This window comes from Grus americana, chromosome 1 (assembly GCF_028858705.1).
Source record: "Grus americana isolate bGruAme1 chromosome 1, bGruAme1.mat, whole genome shotgun sequence".
Classification (NCBI taxonomy): domain Eukaryota; kingdom Metazoa; phylum Chordata; class Aves; order Gruiformes; family Gruidae; genus Grus; species Grus americana.
The window spans coordinates 57,059,331-57,083,541 of record NC_072852.1 but is presented as its reverse complement, the minus strand read 5'-3'; the positions used below and the strand labels follow the sequence as shown (position 1 = coordinate 57,083,541).

The following is a 24,211-nucleotide window of genomic DNA, read 5'->3' as shown; positions in this document are numbered from 1 at the left end:
AGATCTTGACAGTCAGTATTTAAATGAACCAAAGAACAGTACCATCTTCCCTAATGTGAAACCTCAATAACCAGAGTAAAACATGATTCAATTCCTTTTGTTTTGTAAGTAAAAATCAGAGAGGCACAGGAAGAAAAAAAAAAAGATCACAATTCCCAAATCAAGCAAGGACACCTCTATAAACAGCTTTCCTTGTTTGCATTTTGGGGCTGAGTTGCCAGGGTAATAGCAATTTCCTACCAATTTAAGAATTGCTAAGCAACCTCCAGCACCTAACAGCAACAGCATGTGTGTGCAGCTGGGCTATTTTGAGAGGACAGGTTTTTTTATTTTAAACTTAAGAGCAGCCTTCTGTTAAATGATTATGCCAGCTGAGATCATCCAACCAACAGAAGAGGCAATCTTGGGGCAAAGTGGCTTTAAGCGGATAAATCTTTGAAATGAGTGAGAAGAGAATGTCATGACATGCCCAAAGGCAACTCTACCCCCCCAGATCATCACAAATCAAAAGAATAATCCAGAAGTAAAGTTTGCAGCAGATGGAAGCCAAAGCATCACATTAGCTTGAGAAGCTTTAACAATCAGAGTGCGAGATATTCCTTTTATTTTTAGATAGCAAAGAAAAGTCACCAACAGGAAGACCTCCAAGGTTGTATTAAAAAAAAATTATTTGGTTTTCTGTCAGTCAGCTTAACCCAGGCACACAAGTGTTGGCAGAATTACATCTCCAGTTAAGTGAGAGTTAAACTGATGATACTGTCCATAAAGTATATACAATACAGTAAGCAACAAGGCAAGCATCACAAAGACTGTACCCTGACAATGTAATAGGCTCTTGAGGAACCACCTTAAGAAAACAAACTATGCAGACCGCTAAAGAGAGATCTTCTTAGATTATGGAATTTTATTTTAACATACATATTCCACACGCATTTGCCTTCTGCAAAATGAACCAGTCATCAACTTCCTTCACTATCACAGTAATTGGGGAGGGGGAAAAGGCAAAACCAGTCAAAAAGCAACTGAATTTGTCCTGGATTAGAACCAGTGATTTAAAGGTGTAAACTGTCCATCTTATCATGATCACAAGCCACTACCCTATAAAGCCCCTATTAAAAATGCAAAGATTGCAACACCTGTGAACAAAGATGCTGGTAAAACATGGATGAGTACAACTTTCTTTCTGAGCTAAAGAATCAGAATCTGTATGTATACTGCGCCAGTAACACTACAGTAAGAGACGACATCTTTGAATCATCACCAGAAGGCTCTCCACTACCGCCTCTAGCGAATCTATCAGTACAAGAGTCAAAAAACATGCTCAGGCCAGCAAGAAAATGGTAAGAAATGTTATCAGGCAAAAGGCATGAACAGCTGTATAGAGATGTTAGGACTTGAGGGGGAAAAGATGCAAAGAACACACCTTGTGCAAAGCTATCAACTGTATAATTCTGCTGTAGACAACCATAGCCTCACACATGATTTTAACAACCACTCATCAAGAACCATATTTCTCAAGCTGTAAGTATTTCCTTCATAAGACACTAGCATTTGTTTCACTCAGTCCAGCAGTGATAGAAAGTCTTTAAGAGGTCTTGAAAAATCATCATCAAACATCCATTTCTTAAAACCACAAATAGCAGGCTAAGAAATGTAGTTTGGCATTCCAGATGTTTTTTAAGAAATACTTTTCATGATTCAATATGTATTTGGAGGAACTTTGTGGCTTTCAAGCTCATGGAACTCTGGGTAGACAGAAGAACTGATAATACCAAAGCTAGTTTTGAGAATCACAATGATATTTATAATAAACAATCCTTGCTTAAAAAGAATGATCTCCCCACCAATTTCTAAAGTTCTTATTTGAGCTCAAAGCATGAATAAGGAAGATATCCTTCTAATTTCAGAGGACATTGGGCCTTAAACTGGTGAAGCAGTTTATAGATGCATAATTCTACCATACCTCTCAGTGTGCTGAATTAATCATCTAGTTTGTGAGACTAAAGATGATGGCTACTGAAGAAATAACAATTTTACTGAAGTTCAAAGAAAAACAGCGCAAAAAAGATGTGATGTTCAGGTCTCATGTGTCAATGGGTACACTTCTATATTTTAGGCCTTGGTCATGATATAGCTCAACATCATAATTAAAAGAGGAATTCAGCCTTCTGCTACCAAGCTATTGGTTCCTGCTGCTTCCCTTTTGTCTGATCTAATGAGTGTGCACCCACGGGGTGACTCAGGTCAGCTGAATCAGCAGACGATTAACTCTGCAAAAGATTAGAAACCATTTTCTACAGGATCAGTCAGCTAGCTGGATGTGCCCTGTGGCTGCACAGCCACTAGCTCTGATGCAAAGAAAGAAACAGGAATGCACAGCTGCATAGAGGTTTGACCAGTGTTTGCAACAGCAGTTCACTGAAAGATCAACTTAACTGTAATGTCAAAGAGCACACTTAAATATCTAGCAGTGGTGCCAACTTAAGCAGTCTGCTGCACATTCCCACTCTCATACCTTCCTCATTGTGAAAGTAGCATAAATCTTATGGAAACAACATGTACTGGACCAGATGAAAAATAATCTAGAAAAAACCACCTCTTTCCAGGAGGATCTGTTCCCCAGAGTGGCCCACCACGGCCACAAAAACAGCTATGCCAGCAAAACAGAGGGAGCCGTGAAAGGGAGCAAGCTGTTTAAGCCGGCACTGGTGCCAAAGAAATGCATGATGAACTACAGTGTGTTTAGAACAGGACTGCCTGTTTTTCACCACCTTCTGACTGACTTCCTTGCAATTGCTGTCGGATGCATTTTTTAAAATTTCCTTCATGTTGGAGGCAAAGCATTCCTCCCCGCCCCACAGGGGCGAGCAAATGAAGCACTGGATTCAGACAGCAGCAAAGGCATGTGGCAACGGATGCCAACAACCAATGGAAGCAGGGAGGCTGCAGCAAACTAGAAAAGGGAATGCTGACGATCTGCAGCCAGATGTGAGCCTTGACTTGGAACTTCATGGCAGAAAAACTGAAGGGCTGAGAAACTATGAAGGAACTCATGTTGAATGTAGATTTAGGGCAGATTGGGACAAGAAAGTCATTGGACAAGAGGAGAGTGGAAATAAGACCTCAGAAGAAACAATACTTTCAAATGCAGATGTAAACTTTGAGACAGGAACAGGAAGGAAAGATAGCTCAGGGACCCAATCGAGACTAAAATAAAATAAATTTTTTTAAAAAAAAAAGGAAATAAACCAAAGGTAAAGTAGTTAGATTTCAGTCAGTTCAGTTCCTGGCACAAGTATTCATGTCAGCACAAAGCAGCAGGCAGAACTGAAGAATCTTAAGGAGTTTGTGGCAAGGGTTTTTTTGGCGACTTACTTTTGTGTGTCTGAGGAAGCAGTTTTAAACAGCAAATTAGATAAAATGTATCTAGCTTGCTGTTCTGCTGGAAAGCTGCACCTTGAAACATGCTTGTTTTCCTGCTGTGCTAGCAATCTGAACCCTGCATCCACAGGTTCATTAGATCTCAAAAAAACAAAAAAAAACACAAACGACCAAAAAAAACCCCACCAAAAACAGAGGAGCAGGGCCCACTGAAAAGCGACAGCTTTCAGTTACCTCACATTAGGTACAGTGTGAAACCAAAGCCTGAAACAGAGTCGGCAAGAAGTTTTTCAGACCCCAGTCACATTTTTTAGTCATGACAGTTTGAAACTGTCTACAGAAATTAAACCAATCTGAACTGACTTTGCCTCTCCTCCCCGTCAATGGACACTGGGAGTGGAATCCAAATGTCTTTGAATTTATTAACATCTCCTAATACAGCTACCCAGCATGACATTCATTTAAGTGGAAAGTCCAGCAATTGAGACTGAGTTACCAGATCTTCTGTTCCCTTTTTCCCCTAGGAGAGGTGACTTTCCACCCTTGAATTTCCCCACTACTGAAAAATAGGTAAGAATTTTCTTCAGTGATTCACAGAGAAGCATATATCAATATTACTGTCCTGTCTAAGCTAACCAGTTTATTGAAAATAAATAGTAAGTACTCAAGAGGTACTTCCTAACACATAAATCTAATGAATGTGGGTAAAGAACATGGTGGAGGGGTGGGGGAATCAGTACTGCTTCTGTTCTTTGCCAATTCAAAGGATACCAAATTCAACCTTCACTACTTCTTTCTTTGAAGCAACAATACTAAGAGCCAGCACACGAAGGACATCTAAACCAAGACTTTTGTTCTGGTGCTAGAACAGATTAAAACATTTTCTATTGTTTACTATAACACTCAACCTGGGACCACAAAAAATGTCTGAATGTATCATCCTCTTTTTTCAGTGCTACTGTATCACAGTAAGCTCAGTTACACTTTTACAGGCATAACAATTTTACGGTATAGATACAATTGTCTGCCTTTATATACTGGAATAAATCAGTCTAGCAAGCCAAGTATCAGTAACACTGAAAAAAGTTTGCAACACAGTACCAGCTAACTTGTGACAAGTATGACTAATTGCTAGGCAGCAGTGAAAAGGGCACAAGTGTGCCATTTATACACTGATTATAAAGTCAGTGCTCGATAGCAGTCACACCTGATACCAGTACAATTTCAAATTATTCCATCTCTAACACACTACTATCCCTCATGTTTAGTGACCACAAGCAATTTTCAATTCAGCACATAAGAACAAAAGGTACAAACTAAAGACAGCAAAGAGAACAACACATACCTTACTCACAGTTCCCACGGACAAACCCAGCTCGCTTCCATGCCAGCAGCTCTCTCCCCAGTCACTAAAAGGGAAAACAGGACACAAATACTCAGAGATCTTAAAAAAAAAAAAAACCACCACCACCAAAAAACCCCAACAACAAACCACCCACCCACAAAAAACCCCAAACCACCCCCTTCCAAAAAACCCTCTCTTTTAAGAGTAAGGAGCAAAGTCCTTTATTTAGGATTCTTTTTTTCATATAATTTTAAATTCATTTGGCACAGACAACAGAAGTTGGACTGAAATACCATAAAGACTGCCACACTTGTATACACATATCCATGCTACTTGCAGAGCAGAACTTTTACTTTAGGACTATTGGTTTGTCAGTTCTGAAGAATGCATTGTTTGAGATTTACTAAGCCAGAATATTCACCAAATGATACACTCAATCCTCCCGTCCTTGTACTGAAATCATTCTTAAACATTGGATAGTAGAAGTTGGAGACTGTTATGACTAGTTTATTACACCATGTTATCCATCCAAACAAAAACAAAAAGAGGTAAAAAAGTACATTTCAGAGACTTGTCAAGACTGCAATGAGAATCCCATTTTGGAGGGGGAGGAGGAGGGAACCATCCTGCCCACCTTAAAAACTCATAAATGTAGCAAAGTAACACATCACTTTCCCCTGCCAACACAGTTTTAACAGGCGTGCATAGCAGTACTTGACTAGAAAATAATTCTCTGGAAGACTATTGTCTCAAATGGTAATAAAAAGGGTCAGAAGTTGATTTGTAGTTGCCCTACTTTCACTCCTACTTCCTTAGCCACCTTAAAAAAAAATACAAATCATCATATAAAGGTTTTAACGCAAAGTTTCCATTCCATTTCCTCCTCTGAGCTTTTCAGACTTCAGAGCTTCCTAGACACCAGAAGCACAGAATTGCAGTTGAGATGCCATGATACTCTGTCAATAGGAGAAAATAAAAGAAACCCAGGCACCTTCCCAGATACAAACTTCAGACCGGATACTGGATGGACTTAGGACACAACCATTAACATAGCTAGAGTGGAAGGAAAAAAAAAAAAATAGAATGAGTTGTCTACTACTTTAAGATCAGAAGGAATAAGACCAATTAGACTGATTAGTTTCTTCTGAAGAAAGAATGACCACAGCTAGACGCTTGAATAATCACACAATTTGAAAGAGTTTCCTGATCCCTAACAAATAAAAGAAGGAAGCTGTTTAGAACCAGCTACAGGTAATGAATTGCACATCTACTTGGTCAACTCTCCTCCAATTAACAATTTGCAGAAGGGATTTACAATACTGATACAAATAAAAAAAAGTAAGGACATTACTACTTTAGAAGCTTCCCTTACAATCCCTTTCAGAGAATGTTTCAATTTTTCTTTGAATGAAATGTGTCAGCACACATTAATCATGGCTCTACCACAGAATCAAGAAGTCATTCTGCCACCTCTTACAATATTTGTCATCAAGTCAATATTTAGAATTACTCATAACCACTTAAACAATTAATTTAATGTGAGAACCCATAACAAGAAATTATTTTTCTTTCATAAAGCAGCCAAACTGATACAACTGTAATTAAAATATGATAATGATGCAAGGCTACAAAACCAAGTACATACTTACGGTGTGCTTTTTACAGAATTGCAGATCCTAGATTTCCTAAAAGGCAAGGCAAAAAGGCCTCAAGAAGTAAAGCAAAGTCTTCCACAAGGATAGTAAACAATTAACCACTGTTAAGAGTTCAATATTCCAATTTGATGAACAAAGTACCTTATTATATAATGTGATAAAATAATTTTGCTGGAGCATTCTTCCGACAGCATTAAGCACATCACATCAAAATTTAGGTATGGAATGTTTGCTTGTGATGGTGGTGGTTTTTTAAAATCACAAATTATAAATGAATGAAATTTATCCATATATTAAATCTTTACTTTAGTGCAAGTTTTTGGCATTGTTTGGTTTTGAGTGGGATTTTTTTAATTTGAGGTTGGGGTTGGGGGTTTTTTTGAGACACAGGTATCCCTGAAACCGCTTTTCACACATGAAAGTGTGGAGAAGTTAGAGACACATTTCATTTGAAGATTTCTGCTGGTCAATCCCTAATTTCCAGTACTCTTGGTTCACTGGATATTCTTCTCCAATTTAAGATTGCAACAGTACTGATAAAGATGGAAAATCATCACGCTGCTGCATTTCATTTCCAGCACTTAAGATCCATGTTCTCCCAAATCTCACTTGAGTCAAGACAGCTCCAACACTGAGCCTTTTCATGGTCTGCCTGTCCTACCACCTGGTACAGGGCATCTGCTAGTCTTTTACAGAAGTGGGACCCCATAACCAGACAAAGTCTTTGTATTTTCTTCAGCATTTTTTTCTCTGGAAAACTTCAAACTGATGAATATTCCAAGTCTGAAGAATATACCAGGCTATCCCTAATCAGCTGGCAGGGTGAGACAGAAGGGGGAAGAACCTCTCTGTAAACCCCCCGTTCTACATCCTTTCCAAGGCACTCATTACCACCAACTGGCCAACACAAGACACCAGGATGGATGGACATCTCACCTGGCACAATACAGAAGACCTTGAAGTCTTATCTCTTAATGTATGCATGAAGATTAAATATATATGTAAATACACACATACACTCAGTGATTTTTGGCATCTTTGCAAAAACTTAGCACTATCCTTCAGCAAAGAACGTGCATGTGTGTGTATGTGTACATGCAAACACACACTCAGAAAACAGGACAAATTATTTCAATAACTTCCTTGCCTCAGTTTATTTACCTCTTCTGAGCTTCTAGCACTTCCATTAGCCTTCTCAGGTGTCCAGAGATTCTTGTTCTTCCACACATAAACTCATCCTCCAGGACAGCATATATTTATCTTTCTTTCTCTACTAAGAACTAAAGTTTTATTCCAGATACTCTGGCCAATACAAGGCCAACTTAAGAGCTTTCAGTCCTATTTGTCAAGGAAGTTCCTGCTCAGTCTTAGTAGGTGGTTAAAGTATCGCATCCTGCGATTTACTGCTTAGTCATCTGAATCCCAAGTAGGAAATAAACTGGCTTGCAATGGGCATGGATAGTCATAAACTTTTTTCTAATACGTGTGCCATTAAGCTAAGAGATGCTGCAGGTATAATGTATTTCTATCATTATCCTTATTCAGTCACCCCATGGAATTTCAATCCAGCTTGAAGATGGAACAACAGAAAACACAGACAAACCCCGCCTTCAAAATAACAGGTCAGACTTCACAAAAATTTAGCAGAATAGCCTTAAAACTGTAATGGAAGACAAGCTCTTTACTGCTCCTTCTATACTGCAGCGAGTGAGCAAAGATTAATCTGATAACTGAAACATCTCCTGGCAAAATTCCAGTGTTAAACTGCTTTTGTTATTCTCTGCTTATAGCATAATCAAAACATTCCTCCAACTCTTCTTTTTCCTCTCACTATACAGTCAATGCAGGCAAAACTCTACTGTCCTAGATTTTCTGAAGAAAAAATAGTGTCATCCCTAAGAAATGCAGAAATCTCATCTTGCTGATAAACTTCTCCATCCAATGGAAATGTTTATATGTCAGTGTTTACATGTTCAAGCCAAATGGCTGCTATTCCAGTGATTACAATGGCTTATTGCCTTCACTGGTGACTTGGAGTTTGAGCACGTCTGAACAACACAGAAACTCACTGACATGATTTGCAAGTCTGAGCTGAACATGGCAATGCCAAATTCATACCCCATCTTTCTAACAGCCACACTACCTCTCAGATGGAGGCTTTGGAAAGATTCAGACTCCAGATGATCTGTTGCTGTAAAGCATGCCTGACAGGACATCTGAGAGAGAATTTAGGCCTAATATAACTGTGTCTCTAACATTAACTTGACCCTACCAATCACTCAGAGGAACCTCTCACCCAGGTTTGGGTCCATCTTACACAATGGAGTAGAAGTTAAGTTACAATGCAGACTGTAATCACATTCTGCTGGGAAACTTCTTATATTGCTATAAAAATCAGAAGACAGGGCAAAAATAATATTTTTTTAAAAATCATTCAAGTAGAGTCTTTCATGCTTTTCCAAAAGTTTCTTCCTGAAGGAGGAAAAGTTTCTCTGTAATTGACAGAAAGTGAATCCTGTCTCATCTTTGCTCAGAGCTGTACCTTCACACATACAAACAGCTACAGAAAGAATGGTTCATCATAACATGGGTATGGCTGTGTGTAAAGGATGATCTCATTTGAGTAAGCCTAACTAGGGTGTCGACCGTATGGATCAATTGTGCAGTGAAGAAATATCCTCAGTGTCTCTACTAAACCACAGAAAGGGTAGAACTCGAGGAACCACAGTATATACACATCCCCTCCCTAGTGTGGCTAGAACTAGTGGTAATTGCCAGATATTACAGGAAGCATTAATTTGAGGTTGAAACAATCTCTGATGTAGACTCCTGTCCCAAAACAAAATTAATTTCACAAAACTAGACATATCATTTCAGTCTCCTGTTCCCCTAACACGAAGGTACTCTGAAGATGATGTGTAGTCAGCACATATATTTGCCTCACTAGAAGATGGCAAAACAGGGGAATTTTCTGCGTTGCTTTAAGCTAGAGGCTCCCGCGTTGTGGTACATACACACTTCAGTATGCACCCATGGTAAACAGAGATAACAGCAGCAGCTCCTGACCACATCCAGGGGAAAAATTTTATTTCAGTGAATTAGGAACTTCCACAGAAGCCCCCAATGATCAGCTGTTAACAAATAACATGCTGGCACATGCAGCAGCAGCTACCATGCTTCTTTGCTGTGCTCCGCAAAAACGCTGCTTTTCTGGATCAGCAGGGCCAAAACAAGCTGAAATAGGGAGCACAAGTTCATTAAGAAGGACAAGTAGAAGTAGTTGACATGCTAGTTTGTGGTAGGAGAGCAAAAGCAGATGGATGGCATGAGGTTAAGGTGCAAAAGAAAATCCCCAATTAAAAGCTCAGCCTTTAGCTTTCAAGATTTAAAAAGACTTGTGACTGTGTGTTAAATTTCACCTTCTTACAGAGATGTTATCAATATGGCTGTGTGCCTAAATCCAAAATATTTCTTCACACAAGAATAACGATGCTGCACACACACAAGAAAATGGGGGAGGGAAGGGGAAAGGAATGCTGCGCAAACTAAATTCATTACTTCAATTTCTGAAATATAAACCAATCTAATTTAAACAATTACACTACTTTGCTCAGTGACAAACTCTCATATTTATGTGTGTGGAAAATAAGTGTCTCATACCAGAAATAGAAAAGGATCAAAGAAAGTGAGCTACTGTTACTAGCATTGTTTCTTAACATCTGAAAACCTAGTATCATACTGATGGCAGATTCCTGTATAAGCTGCATGCACCATTTGCCCTCCACAAGGACAACCTGCATTTAAAAATCTCAAGGCACTGACTGACCACTATGGCATACCTCAGCCTGGTAATGTAAACTGTCCTCACCCCAATGCCATTCATTTCCCTTGAAGAAGCCACTTAGCAGTGTTTGCACTCCATAAAGCACTCAAAGAAGGGCAGGTAAAATATACACATTAACCACACACATTATGTCCCTCAAGGACTGAACAGAGTATCTGACAAAGGAATGAGAGCTTCTGAACTCACACAAACTCATCCATTTCATCTATTTGACGCACACGCATAAAAGAAGAATCATAGGAACAGTTTTAAGCTATGGTTCCAAAAATGTTTCCTTTAGCTGTAGCTGCTGCTAGTCAGCTTCTGTGCTTCCTCCCCTCCACTAGAGCTATGCATTCCTTCGGCCCTCCCCCACCTTTTATTTTGGGGGCTGAGGGGGTGAGGAATAGAACATGCACAGATTAAAAATCGGGTCTCTAATCTGGCTCAGCACGCAGCCCCACAGACATACCATCACTACTGAGGTGACAGCACACAGTGGGGAGAGAAAAGAAAAAAAAAAAAAGCAGATGGGAATATGAGCTGTTTAAGACAGCCCCACCACTAAAAGAAACGTCTGTGTAACCACATCCTCTGTTTTCAGTCTCAGTTCAGCAATGTGTCCAGCAGGAAATAATTAGATTTGGCTTTCCCAGAGTAGGTGTTTGACGGTTTCAGACTGCTGAACAGTTGCTTTTTCTGCTTCCTCTTCAACAGTTTCTCAGGAAAAGACACTGACCCTCAGGACACAGTTGATAAAAAAAAAAAAATCTTTAAAGGAAGAGCATTGTGTAACTATAACAAGATTTACTAATTGTTACCTCTTTTTACACAGAGGAAATCAACTGTACTCTTCAAAAGGGATCTTAATCTTAATACTGAGTTATCAGTAAGCAAGCAGACATTGAGACAGTCTGATTATATCATCTACAAGTCAGGAAGGACAGCTGAGTATAAAAACTAAAGACAGAACACTCTTGGAATTACTATAAATTGTGCTTTTGAGGTAATAAGCATAGATGGAGACACTTCACACATTTCAACTGAGTGTAACAATTAATCTCATGATAAAGTCTTCAGATGTGTCAAAATGTCATCTGCTTTCTGCTCTAACATCCAAACCCTTTTTGCTCTGATCCTCCTCAATATCTAGTACAGCTGCCCTTTTCCCCCACCAAATACCACACAGTAATGTAATCATGGCTCAACAGTGAAGGAAATCCAGTAGGGCTTTTTATTATTATTATTAAATTAAGGGGTATTTTGATTGCCTGAATGTATATTTCACCTGGAGGTTCAAGGATGAAAGGGCCTGTGGAAAACACTGCTGCTGCTTTACCATGCCAGCAGAAGCCAGAGTTATGAAAAACAGTCATAAGCAAGCACTTCTCCCAAACTGAAGAGTTTCTATTATTTCATATTCAAGGGGAAGAAGTTAAAGACTGCTGTCGGAAAAACCCCATATTCTCTTAGCTCTATGTCAAAATGTCTTCTGTACTCCCCTCTCTTTGCATTTTATTTCATGATCTGCTTGTTGCCTGAAGATTTGGGGGTCTTCTCCCACATAATGTTAGAGTGGATGGCCTTAATTAAATAGAAATTAAAGCTGCTTCCGCAACTGTTGGAACCAGCAAACACAGCACTACTCACATTTTGTACAGAACAATATGACACCCAAAAAGCTAAAACTAGCAATATTTCGCTCTTTTCCTGAAATCACTTTTGGTATCTAACATATAAGTGAGGAAGGACTGAAAAGGGCTCAGTAAGTTAATAACTGGTAATTAAGATGGGCAAATTCGCCTACTTGTGAAAAGCTTAAGGCATTTACTTTCAGCCCTGAGTCTCTTTTTCCTTTGAGCATAAAGCACAAATCTAATGAACAGAAAAGGAGTTCACAGTCAGCTTCAAATCATACACTTATTTTAAAATCTATTATTAGATTCTATTTAATCACAACTATTAGATCACTCATCTCGCAGCAAACAGGAACAAATGGGTGTCCCTCTCATTTCATATTCAGAAATGACTGAAGTATTTTTGGAAATACTTATGAAGACCTAAAGGCATTATGCTTGCAGCACTTCTACAGTATGGATTTTAACAGTGTCTTTAAAAAAAGCCTACTGATGGGTTTTGTTTGAAATGAGTGTTGAATATTTGTTTGTATATTTAACTGAAAGTAAAACCAACACACAATTAGAAAACACACTTTCAATAAGTCGGCTATGCCATGACTAACTAGCCCTGACGTCAAATGCAAATTTAAAATAAAGACAGAACTGCATACTGAATTGTCTCAATGTCCATGCTGGAAATGTTGGGACCGACACATTCAGCCCAGAATAGCTACATTTTATATTTTCCAAATATTCAGAGCTGTGTCTTCAAATCCTACCAAGAAATAAAAAGCACATTTTGGTTTCCACAATCCAGCAAATAAGCTACAGACTTAAAGAGAAACATTTTTAATGCCTTCAAAATGTATTTTCTGTTGATGGCAGACTAAGATGCAGGCTCATGGCAGAGGCCCTGATATTGTCTGGACAAACATGATATTAGAAATGAAGTGCTATAAGCAGCAGCAAACCTGAAACCCCTTATTCAGCCCAGTCAAGGTTCATCTTGTAAAACAGAACGACACAGACCTAGCGCAAGGTTTGCATGATGCAGTATAAGGGTACACAGATGCAGATCATAACGGTCTCAGGAGGCTATGTCCACTTACACACAAGGCAAACGGTCAGAGTTTTCACCCTTGATCAGGGGATATGTGAAATTACAGTCCTCTTTGATACAAGATTTTACAGTCACAGAGAGGGAGATCTAGTCCCCACTGGACAGACATCTGGGACACACGGATGTTACCTTAAATATGCATCTAGGCATGGCACGGATAAGCATCTTTTTTTCAATGGGGAAAATTAACCTCGCTTAATACAATCTGCTCTGTGTGTAGAGCGGTGAAGACGGGAGGAGACTGCTGCTGCACAAACCCTTGCAAACTACTGTCACCACTACCAGGCCTGTAAAATCGGAGAGAGAGCTCTGAAAGAAAAAACCACCGCTGACCTACTAAAGGCGAGGTGCTCGGGACAAGAGAGGGGAAACGGTGCGCCGAGCCCCTCTCAGCGGGCGAAGGTGGGGAGAGGCCGGAGCGGTGCTAAAGCGAGCCAGGGGCCGAGGGGAAACAGGCGCGGGGGCTTCGGAGGGGGCGAAGCCGGCCCGCGGCTGGAGGGAGCGGCCGTGCCCCGGCGAAGGGAGGCCCCTCGGGGCGGGCCGGGGCCCCGCGGACCGGAGCTGTCCAGCCGCGCCAGGCACCCGCCTCGCCCCCACCACCGTTGATGAGGGGGGACAGGCAAGGAGGGCGTCGTCAGGGGACACGCGCTCCCCCCCGCCCCCCGCAACAACGGCCGCCGCTGAGGAGAGGTCCGGGCAGCGGCGCGAGACCCGCGCCGGGGCGGGTCCCGGCGGGCGGGCCCGCGCCCACCCCCCCCTTTCTTTGCCCCTGGCGGCAGAGGTCGCCTCGCAGCTCCCAGCCGAGCTGGAGCTCCATACTCACCTGGTCACGGCTCCATCTCGCTCCAACCCCGCCCGTCCCTGGCGGAGTCGCCACCGCCGCCCTCCGAGAACGCGCTTGCCCCGAACCTGCAACCCGGCCTCGCCACCGCCGACCGGCGCCTCGCAACCGCGGAAGCGCCCGCCCCGCACCTCCCTGTCTCGGCGACACGCGCCAGGCTCCGCCAATCAGAACGGAGAGGCGCGGGTGAGCGCCACCGAGACTCGCCAATAGGCCGCGAGCACCTGGGGAAGCTAACGGGCCTGAGGCAGGGCGAGGGGGCGGGGGCGGGGCGGGCACCGCCTGCCTGACGTGGTGGACAGCCAATCGGAAGGCAAGGATGATGTCATCGTTGAGGGGTGGGGCGCGGCGTCCCCTGGGAAGGCGGGGCGGGGAGGGGCGGGCCCTCGCCCTTAAAGCGACAGCGATGGCCTTGTGGCCTCCCTGTGCGTGGGGGGCGCGTCTGTCGCGGGGCCGGCCGACATTTAACTTTTATTGGGTTGATGTTTATATTATTTTGTAAGGGGGCCTTTTTCCAAAAGGCGCTGCGCGAATGGCACAGCGAAGGCCTGGCTGGTGCCGGTGGACAAGAGGGGGCCCCCGGGCCCTGAGACGGTGCAGTGGGGTGAGGCGAGGCGAGGGGCTGCAAGCCTGGGCCCCCACCTTCACTCTGCCTCCCCCGGGACGTGCCTGCCCAATGCCACCCACCCCTCACCCTTGGGGTGCACCTGGGTGGGTGCCCAGCAATGGGGGAGCAGGAAGCCCCTGTCAGAGGTGGCAGGAAGAGGCCAGGCGCCATGTTGCCATCGCTGCCCAACCCGTGACCTCCAGTGGCTGAAACATCTGCGTGTCTGGCTGGGGGATGTGCTTTTCTTGCAAAAGCATGGGTTTTTTCTTGATTTAATATGAAGCCAGGTAAAGAAATCGCAAATGGGTGAAAAAACTTTCAATAACGCCCCAATAACTGGGGTGAGATTGTTGAGAAAATAGAGGAACGATACCATACCTAAAGAGCAGGACAGAGGATCATAGTCAGACTATTATTATATTGTTAGAAATAGTCAGTGAATGTCTACCTGCAACGTTGTTCTCACCCTTGGTCATTGTATCTTAAAAGGATGTTACGGACGTGAATCATAACAGAGGCTGTAACATTACTCAGTGAAGGATTGTCTCACACTGCAAAGCTGAAAAAATTAGGATCGCCTCTCAAAACAAAGAAAAGGGGAAATGAGGAAGGTGTAAAAATAATAAATTATGTAAAGAAGGCAGATTGGCCTTTCTTTATCCTCTCGTGTAGTCAAAGAACTAGAGAAGATGATATAACTGCAAAGCAATGTATATGAAGTAGTTAGGAAAAAATGTTTGTGCCATGTACAATTAACCTATGAAATTCATGATAAAGAAGCTTGATGATACAAGAATGTTAAGAAGAACCAGTTAGCCAGTTACTGCCAGCCAGCCACTATCTCACCCTAGTTTTTAATCCTGACATTTACAGCTCTTTGCTTTTCATTCCCAGGGATCCAGTTCAGCTTTGGCTATGCACATAAATCTTGATGTAATGTAATTCTTCTCCATGCTCTTTGACAGGGTTAGCCCTCCAGAGGTAGTTTAGTGAAAGAGTAAAGTCAAAAATATGAAACGTTCCCATGGTTGATGGTAATTCTGGGAGTTTTAGGTTTAATGAGAAGTCAGGAATATTTACCTTCCTTTTCTCCCATGTTTTCTAAGAATAGCTCTTCAGGGATCTGAGAGAAATGCTCCAAGTGGATGAGGAAGCATGGATGTCTCTGTTTTACATTGCTGGTTTTAGCAAGAATGGTGCAGGGCTTGTTCTTGAAATCATTTGCTTAGGAGACTTGTTAATAGGTCTGTTTACAGTGTGGGCGGAGAGATGATGTGTCCAAGGGCATATCACAAACTGATGTCAAAGCTCACAGCTATGCCCATGTTTTCAATTCACAAGCCAGAGTCCTACTCACCAGGCTATATCTTCTTCAAACAGATGAACATTTAAGAGATGGAAGCCTTTCCCTTCATTTCTGTGCTTAGGTTTCATTGGTTTGCTATCATCTCTACTGATTTACATAATCTACATATTACTGATTGCTTTCAATATCTACTTCTACAGTTTTCTAAAGTTCCAAAGGTATTTACAGACCTGGATAAAGATACAGTAGGGGAAAATAGAAAACAAGAAATCTGCTTGCCCATAAAATCTTTCTGTCTTCACCAGGAATAATGAAAAGGGAAGAACACATATTACATGCAAGCTATATTTTTTGGTTTAGTTTTGAAGGTCTCTCTGTTATTTTCAGTAGCTTTCAGTTTCCTCAAGACTTACAATGAATAAACTAAATTCATATTGTATTAACGGATGTATAAGAACAGTCTGCAGTATTGCTAAAGGCAGAAGATCAAGTCTATTAAATGATTTCCATTTGATTTAATGTTAGATGAAGATTTACAGTGAACAAAGAAAACACCAGTGAGGTATAATAGGATATGGCAGAATTCAGTCTAGTTACAGTGGACTGTATTCTAAGTGCAGACTGATTCTGAACCTAACTGCATTATTACAAAATCAAGTTACTTTTGGGTGCCTACCGTGAGCAACTAAGCTTGGAATCTTGCACAGAAATATTTGATTTTCCTAACCTGATGTCTTAGTCATCACTGACTTAGCATTACACTCAGTTTTGCATTTGGATTTCCTTTCTCTTTAAAGAAAAGTGGGAAGAATGGGGAAAAAACCACTGAAAGAGAACAAAGCTAAAAGGTGTCCCTAAGAGTGTTTCTAAAGATAAAGTTCTTAAAATGGCTCAATGCTAACCTTAACCTTAAAGGCTGGGTGGCCTTCAGCCATCTAAAGATGACTCTGCTTAAAATCATAAGCTATTAAAGAAACATTAATGACCCAACAACTCAGAACATGCCTAATAATGTTTACTCTCTTGGCATTAGGCAGATGGACAGATCGTCTCCTAATGGAGAAAGAACCGTGTTGGCACAGCTAACTAATCCAGCTTAATTTTTTTGAAAGTAATGAATTCTGCTAACTTGGCTTCTGACTATTATATGCATCTTAGCAGCTCAGCAAGATCCCAAGTTTTCCAGCGGTTTGCATGGGCCTCAGCAGCAGATGCTGACATGCGTGTGCGCACAAGAGAGAGTGTGTAGGGGCTTTCCAGGGCCCTGAGGAAACTCCTCCCAGAGGCACTTGGTCAAACAGGGGTAATTGCCAGCCCTGGGCTCAGGCAGGGCCTGTACGCCAGCTGCCCTGGCCAGGCTCCTGCAAGACACTGACCTGGGCTGGAAGGGAAGCCACCTCTGCGGCGCCTCTCCCCCAGCAGCTCTGGTAAGCGCTTGCACGTAGATGGTTTCTGCCAGGCAGTAATTGCCTGCACGGAGGCTGGATGAGCTCTTCCACCAGACCAAGCACTGTCAGTCACTTAATCAGCTCTGCTTCTGTGTATGGCCTCAAGCCAGAGCCAACACTTCCCTCTCAGGCTGGAGGGCAGAGGTTGATGAGGAGGGTGTGCCTGACAGGGATGGGCAGGGAAAGGAATAGAAGGGTGCAGGAGCCGGTACTGGAGTTCAGGCAGGTGTATTTGAATACACAGGAGGAGTAGTGGGCTGTAGACACTGAAGATTGGGCTCTTAATGGAGTGCAGTGTGAAGACATCCTTCTGCACTTGGTCCGGCTTTGAGCAGGCGGCTGCTGCAACCACCCAGGGTGGTACCACAGTCCTGCTACGTTAGGAGCCCCTGTGGGAGCTTTACAGGCAGCAGTTGAGTTTGGGGTTGTGTTGTAAAACTAGGAGGAGATGGTATGTTCTCAGTCTTGTTTAACGAAGTCCTGACAAGCAAGAACAAGAGAGGACTGGAGGAAGTGCTTGACATGGTTTCCTGCCTTCAGAGAGTCCGGTTGCTTGCACTTTTTTAATTGAATTGTGTTCTTTACATGGTTTCATTTGTATTTTCCATGTCCTGGACATCAGCAGCTGGTTCCTGTCTTATAATCCCCACAGTAAAAGCACCTCTTGAGAAAGGAGTTGGGAGAGGGCAAAAACATCTTAGAGAGGTATTTCAATGGCTGTGTTCAAAGCATTAGAGACAACCGGTTTTCCTGTCTTATTAAGGATTTTCTGTTTTGAAGTGGGTCAACAGTTTCAGTTTGGTAAACACCAACATATTTCTATTAATGTAAGCTTTGCTGGGCAAGTAATCCACCTTCCTATCTGTCCTTTTCAAGAAAAGAGGATTTTGTATGCTCAACTGCTCAAAGAAAGAGTAACATATAGGAAAAGGAAAAGCAGTTGAAATCTTTTAAAAAGTGTGGCCTTTTGGCAAACACCAAACACAAGAATTTCTGATAAATTGGGGAAGTGGTAAGTGCATGTAAAAAGGTTGTGGAGTAGTATCAGAGTTCAGGGTTAATAATTAGTGTTGTCTATCAAAGAATACATAAATTATTAACTTAAGGCTGAGGCTTCCAAGTTGTGATCCACATGGGTAGAAAAGTCTTTACCGTAGTAAACAACACAGTTTACAAACTCATCGTTTCAAAAGTGCAGTGGTAAAGATACGTTGTGGTTTATGAGAAAAGTTGAAGGTTGGCCATAATCTTTCGGTCTGAAAGGACTGGAACGAACACCAGCTCGTTTCTGGGGTTATTGTAGTATTTTACTGCTTCCCATAGATGGAGCCAAACTCACATCATCCAGCTGCGTGTGACTCACCAGCAATGAATGCAGCTTCCCCAAAATCACAGAGAAGAACTAGTAGGAGAGTTTGCCATGTGTCCCCAAGCCCCATTTCCTGCCCATTCCCCAAGGCTGACTCTCTAATACTGTTTCACTCTCTCCCAGGTCTGTTCCCACAGTGCAGCGGCAACAGGCGATGACAAATGAAAGCGCTAATCCGACACTGACCTTCCCATATAGTTTGAGGGGAAATGTTTTTCAGATGTCACAAATATTACCTTTCTAACTATGCATTATATCACAGCTTTGGCTATTGGTCTATTCTTTTGCGTATTGAATGAGTAAGGCATTAGAAAGGGTCTTAGGAAATATGTTTTGGAGGCTTCTTCCTTCCGCTGCTGCACTGTGATCTTGGGCAAAATTCTGATCTTCCAGATCTTTTGACTGTGGCCTTCCACTGCAAAATGTTTGGGATCTATGGATGCATATCAATGACTTGTAATAGAAAGTAGGAGCTTAGGGAGAACAGAGAGGAGGACTCTACACTCTCTGCCACCTGTGAAGTGATAGCTAAATTACAGCAATTTAATCTAAAAACTGGGTAGGGAAGACAGATGCAACTATCAGCCAAATAAAGATAAGAGCATTACAGGGTGAGGAGGGAGCGTTTCCAGCCTTCGGGAGTAAGAAATCACAGCTACCCCCCTGGCAGCAGCTCGGAGTTCTTTGCTCACTTCAAGAGCCAAGGAAGGTGTCTTCACAACTGTGTTCAGAACAGTGCAAAGCCGCTCACATCCTGGTAAGGGACAAGAGTAAATATTTCCACACTGATTTTACTAACCTGTCAACAGGTTTTGTTACACTGGACTTCAAAGTGTTGTGGAAACATCTGGGGCAACTTACTATATAGACAGAGTGCCTTTTTGCTAGTCTTTTATTTTTAAGCAAGACTGCAAAACAAATAATTTTCTCAAAAGACCATTACATTTAAAGGGCCAGTCTTGTTATCCTGCTATTCAGTGTTCAAACTGAATCACGAAAGATGAATTGAAACACGGAGACTATGCGTCAGTAATATCCCAGTGATACGAATGCACGACTAACTGGACAAGAAGTCTTCGTCTGATTTTATATCCCTGCAGTTCTATGCCTACAGTTGCATTTGTGGCAGTCGCTCTACTTTATCCCTTTCACTGAGGTGTGTGGAGTGCAGCAAGAGCTTGTGACAATCAAACAGCTGAGGAAGCAGGGAAGGGTTTTCTGGTGCTGGGCCAGTCTTTTGGATGGAGCCTCCTCTTCCAGCGGCTTGCTGTGAAGAAGGAAGAGGTGCTGGAGCCCGCTCTGGTTTTGCACATCCTCATCAGGACTGTATTATTTCCCAGCTGCCCTTCAGGCTCCAACGTCTGCTCTTGGAGGGGTTATGTTCTCCGACTTTCTTTCATAGCTCGAGAAGGTGCAGCTGGAGGATTTGGAAAGAGGATATCTGATCCCCACACAACCCCGGGGCTCCCCAGAGAGGTGAGTAATCAGCATGGGGAAAGGAAGTGTGTGACACTCACATCTTTACTTTGTTTAGATGTTTCTCGTGGAGCAAGTGAGTACAAGAGGATCTTTGGATTTCTCTTTGCAAAGCCTGGGTCTGATTTCAGCTGCAATGTCATCCCGAAAGAGCTGACTCATCCAGCAGGGCTGCAGCTCCAAGGAACACATGCAGAGGCTGGGAAAGTTCAGAGCTATTTTCAGAGCTCGGGGGAGTTGCACCGTGGGGTCCCACTTTCTGGAAGAGGTGCTGGACAGAGAGCGTGCCATGTCCAAGAGCATCTGAGAGGCTCAGTAAAAACTGGACGCTGCCATGACCCCACAGGCTTCAAAGCAAACTGGCCACAAAGGCAGAAATTAGTTGAGGAAAATAATTGCCGTCCACTGGGAAAGTGTTTCTTTGGCATTTTGATCCTGCCAATCACATAGCTTAGCGGCGTTAAATAGTCCCTGGAGAAGGAATTTGGCAGTGCCCAGACAAAGATGGTTCACAGGGAAATTGTACGGCACAATGGCTGAGCATGCTGATATTCATCAACCTGACTGCAGGCTCCTCTTCTGCCTCAGTTTACCTTTATCTGTTTACCTGAAACCAACTACCATGCCTGGTATTTCCAAAACTCTCCCTAGTCTGGGTAGGGCTTGTTAATGTAACATTCAGCCTCCCAGCTTTAATAACAAGCTTTGTGGTTGCGATAATAAACATTTTTAAATGTGATTTAAAATATATATTAAAAGCAGCGGAGGGGAAAGCTCTCAAGGGAAATTAGAATATTTTGATTAATGTCTGAGAAAAGAGGGATCAAATGAAAGGAAAAAAAGAACGAGTGCTTAATGCTGTCTGGGGAACACAGCAGCGGCCTCTCAGCCAGGCCTGATGTTCCTACAGAATAACCAACCCAGGAAAGAGCGTCCCAGAAGAAAAAAAAAAAAAAAAAAAAAAGGCATGAACAAAGGAAGTAGGAATGAAATTCAAGTGGAGCTGCTTTCCACTTTCCCCTGCCCCTGCTGCAGCACAATATTGAAACAGAGCAGACAAATTTGCTCCCAAAGAAAGATATCCTTGCGTGGCAGAGTTGCCCGGCAGACACCAAAGACTTCCAGCTGCTGGCAACGTAGCAAGAGTGACAGGCTCCTGGCCACGGCTCTCCTGACGGAGCCCACATAAATCAGAGAAGCGCCTGTGGGCGGTTTGTTAGCACTGGGGACTGCTCAGCGTCTTGGATGCCGACACTCCACAACTCCTGCTCGCAGGGAGCCATTTGTCAGAGTCAGAGTTAAATCTGTGGTTAAAAGGCCTGATGATAAAGTGCTCTCTGCAGAGCTGATTTCTCCAGAAATGTGCGTGGTGCCAGTATGTAATGTCAGGAGGCAGCTTTGCCTGAAATATCTGGGGGATCTCATTTCAAAAAAACCTGGATACTGGAGAAAGGGGGTAGGTTGGGAATTGAAGGACAGCGTTGATTAAAGGAGGGAGAGACTGCAAAGCTGAAGCCCCCTGTGATTGTTTAGTTTACAGGGAGACATTGAGAAAAGGGAGAATAATAGAAAAGCAGAAAATACTAAAGACTATAAAGGCACTCTATTGGGTGCCGCTTGCTCCAATACTGAATGAGGACTCAGTGAACCTGAAAGGTGCATTTTAAAATGAGTAACAGGAGATATGTTTATTACAGAATAATGTTACATGTGTACAGGAAATGTATTTACTACAGACTAATGTTATTTGTGAGAGTTTCACAGACCATCACTGAGAACAAGAGTCAGCTTAAGTCTTAAATAGGATTAGAGGGGGAAAAAAAAAGAGGATAATTAGAGGCTGCTACTTTTATTCTCTCTTTCATGTTTGAGGGATAAAATCCCAGTAGCTTCAGGGCATAGAGCAACCTCAGAAAGCCCAAGACTAGAAATAACTTCTTATATGGGCAAATTATCCTATTCTTCTCTTGAACATTGCTGGGAGTAATCTGCTGCTGCTTTCTGTCATAGATAGGATAGTAGCCTGCAGGGGTATTTATTTAGGTATGTTTGTTACTGCTGGGGTGTGTTAATAAAGGTATGAGCTGGAATTTCAGACTGCTCCCAGGCCACTTTCATTGGCAGAAAAACACAGTGTGACAGATGTAGATAGAGGTATACTGACTGACACATTTTTTCCACCACTCAGTTCTATCCCAAACATAAGGAAAAAAAATTAAATCTGTATTTTGTGAGTGTGTTTCTTTTTTCACAGCAACCCAGTCTTCAGAGCATCTCTTAGGTTAATATTGTCCAACCTTGTATCTTGGGCATCATCTGTCTCCTGGACGTTGTCTGCATCTCTATTGCTATTTCTGCTGTAGTGAAGAAATCCAACCTTCTCTGGTGCCACCATGCTCCAGACGTCTTCAACCTTTCCGTATTGGTTCATCTTTGGGATCTGTCAGAGTATGGGCAGTGGGGTCTGGCACATTGGGACACCCCATGTTTGCTCCCCCTACTATGGATGTGAGCACTTCCCCAGCACCCCTATTCTCACCGCTGTGTCCATAGGCTGATAGTTAGCCACTGTTCACCAATCTTCTCCCTAAGATGTTGGAAGTCCCCTCTTGCTGTCTTGATCATTTGCCTCCTGTGGCCACATCCTCATCAGCATTACCCTGCTTTGGCTGCATGGCAGGATTATCCTGGCCCTGATGGTGCCAGAGGTTCTGGCATTCGCGGTCCCCTGGCTGCGTCCTGGGGTGACCTTCACTCCTCACACAGTGCCTGCATGCAGATACTCCAAAAGATTAAGTCTCTTCTGCCCCAGCTGCCCAGCAGAGTGCCCAGCTGAGGGTGAAGTGAGCCACACAAGTTACAATTGCTGTATTTCTGGTCGTCTTTATCTGCTGGGCATGGATACCCAGGGATCCGTGGATACATACACCCTCTGATCCTCATCTGCTCTTGCACCTGAAATGTGCGCATCACCCTGGGCCGTGCACCGAGCTGGCTCATCCCTCCCCGTGCTTGGTGGGTCACGAGACCTGTCGCTGGATCTCTGTCAGGTCAGTGGCCCAGGACTGCCAGGGACTGACCACACTTTTGCCAGGAGGCAGATAGCAAGGTAAAGATTAAAAGTATTTGATCTAAAGCAGATATCAAGTATTGGATATGGGTGCCTCGAGTCCAGAAAGACTTCAAAAGGGTGTTTAATTTTCCCTGGTGAACACATGCTTTAAAATGTTTAAACAAATCAGATGTATAATTTGGTCGGATGACAACTCTAGAAGAGAATGTGATGATAATTCACGCAACTTTGGAGGATATAAATGTCAAGGAAGGAGGAGTGGTTACGGTGGTACTAGTGTAATAGCCAGGAGGACTCAAGTGAATTTGAGAAAAGGAAAATTTTGGCTCAGTATAAGGAACAAAAATATAAACTAAATAAAGCGACCTAAAATAAGTAACTGTACAAAGCCTAAGAAACCAAACAAAACCTTTCCTCCAAGTAGTTATTTTGAAAGAAGAGAAGTACCAGATACTACATTGAGTTCTCCGCAAGCTTCACTCTTGTTATGAGTTTTTATATGGGAGCCACTCAAAAAATTGTGGTGATGGTGGTTGCCTAAAATGGAAAGAGCCAACAATAATCTCTGCTTGATTTGAATAATCCCCAAAAGGGAGAGGCTGAAACCCCTCAGAAGCAGTAAATTAAAATTGAACAGAAACCTGGCACGTGTAGTAAATGACGCATATAGTGAATGGCACAATCTTCTGTTGGGCATTGCACATAGAGGACAGACACATCATGATTTTCCATTTCTAAAATAAAAAGCCTATAAAAAGTACTTCTTCCAGTTATGGAGACAAATAAATTTGACAAGAGTCATTTGTCTTCTTATTACAGAATTGATCCCATTTTTTTAATCTTTTTGTTGTTGTTGTTGTTTCTTCCTTTCCCTGGTGAGCTTTAAGTGCAGAGAAAAAAAGTGTCTGATCTGGGTAAGCGTCTGGTGCAGATGAGGGGTCTGAAAATGAGAAAATATCGCTACTTTTCACATCACCAGTGCTCTCTCTTCACTGGAGTGTCCCTGGGGTTTAGAGGATGTGATAAAGTATGTTCGGTCCAAGTGGAGGAAACGTTAAAACTTCAGACAACAACAGAAATAGTCTTTAAATTTAAGCACTGTATTAGAAAATTGTAGCAGTAGCTAAACCAAATGTTTCAAGACATGG

The 24,211-nt window shown here is 42.5% G+C and overlaps 1 protein-coding gene across 1 annotated transcript in view; it reads right to left on the bottom strand.

The window, feature by feature from the left end:
- Positions 1-13,905, bottom strand: part of MRTFA (myocardin related transcription factor A) — a 95,978-nt gene extending 82,073 nt beyond the window's left edge. Inside the window, exons 1-2 of the mRNA XM_054819283.1 lie at positions 13,767-13,905; positions 4,727-4,790 (exon numbers count right to left, since the gene is read on the bottom strand). The gene's annotated coding sequence lies outside the window, so the exon portion shown is untranslated. The remainder of the gene's footprint in view (positions 1-4,726; positions 4,791-13,766) is intronic.
- Positions 13,906-24,211: the final 10,306 nt, after the last annotated feature.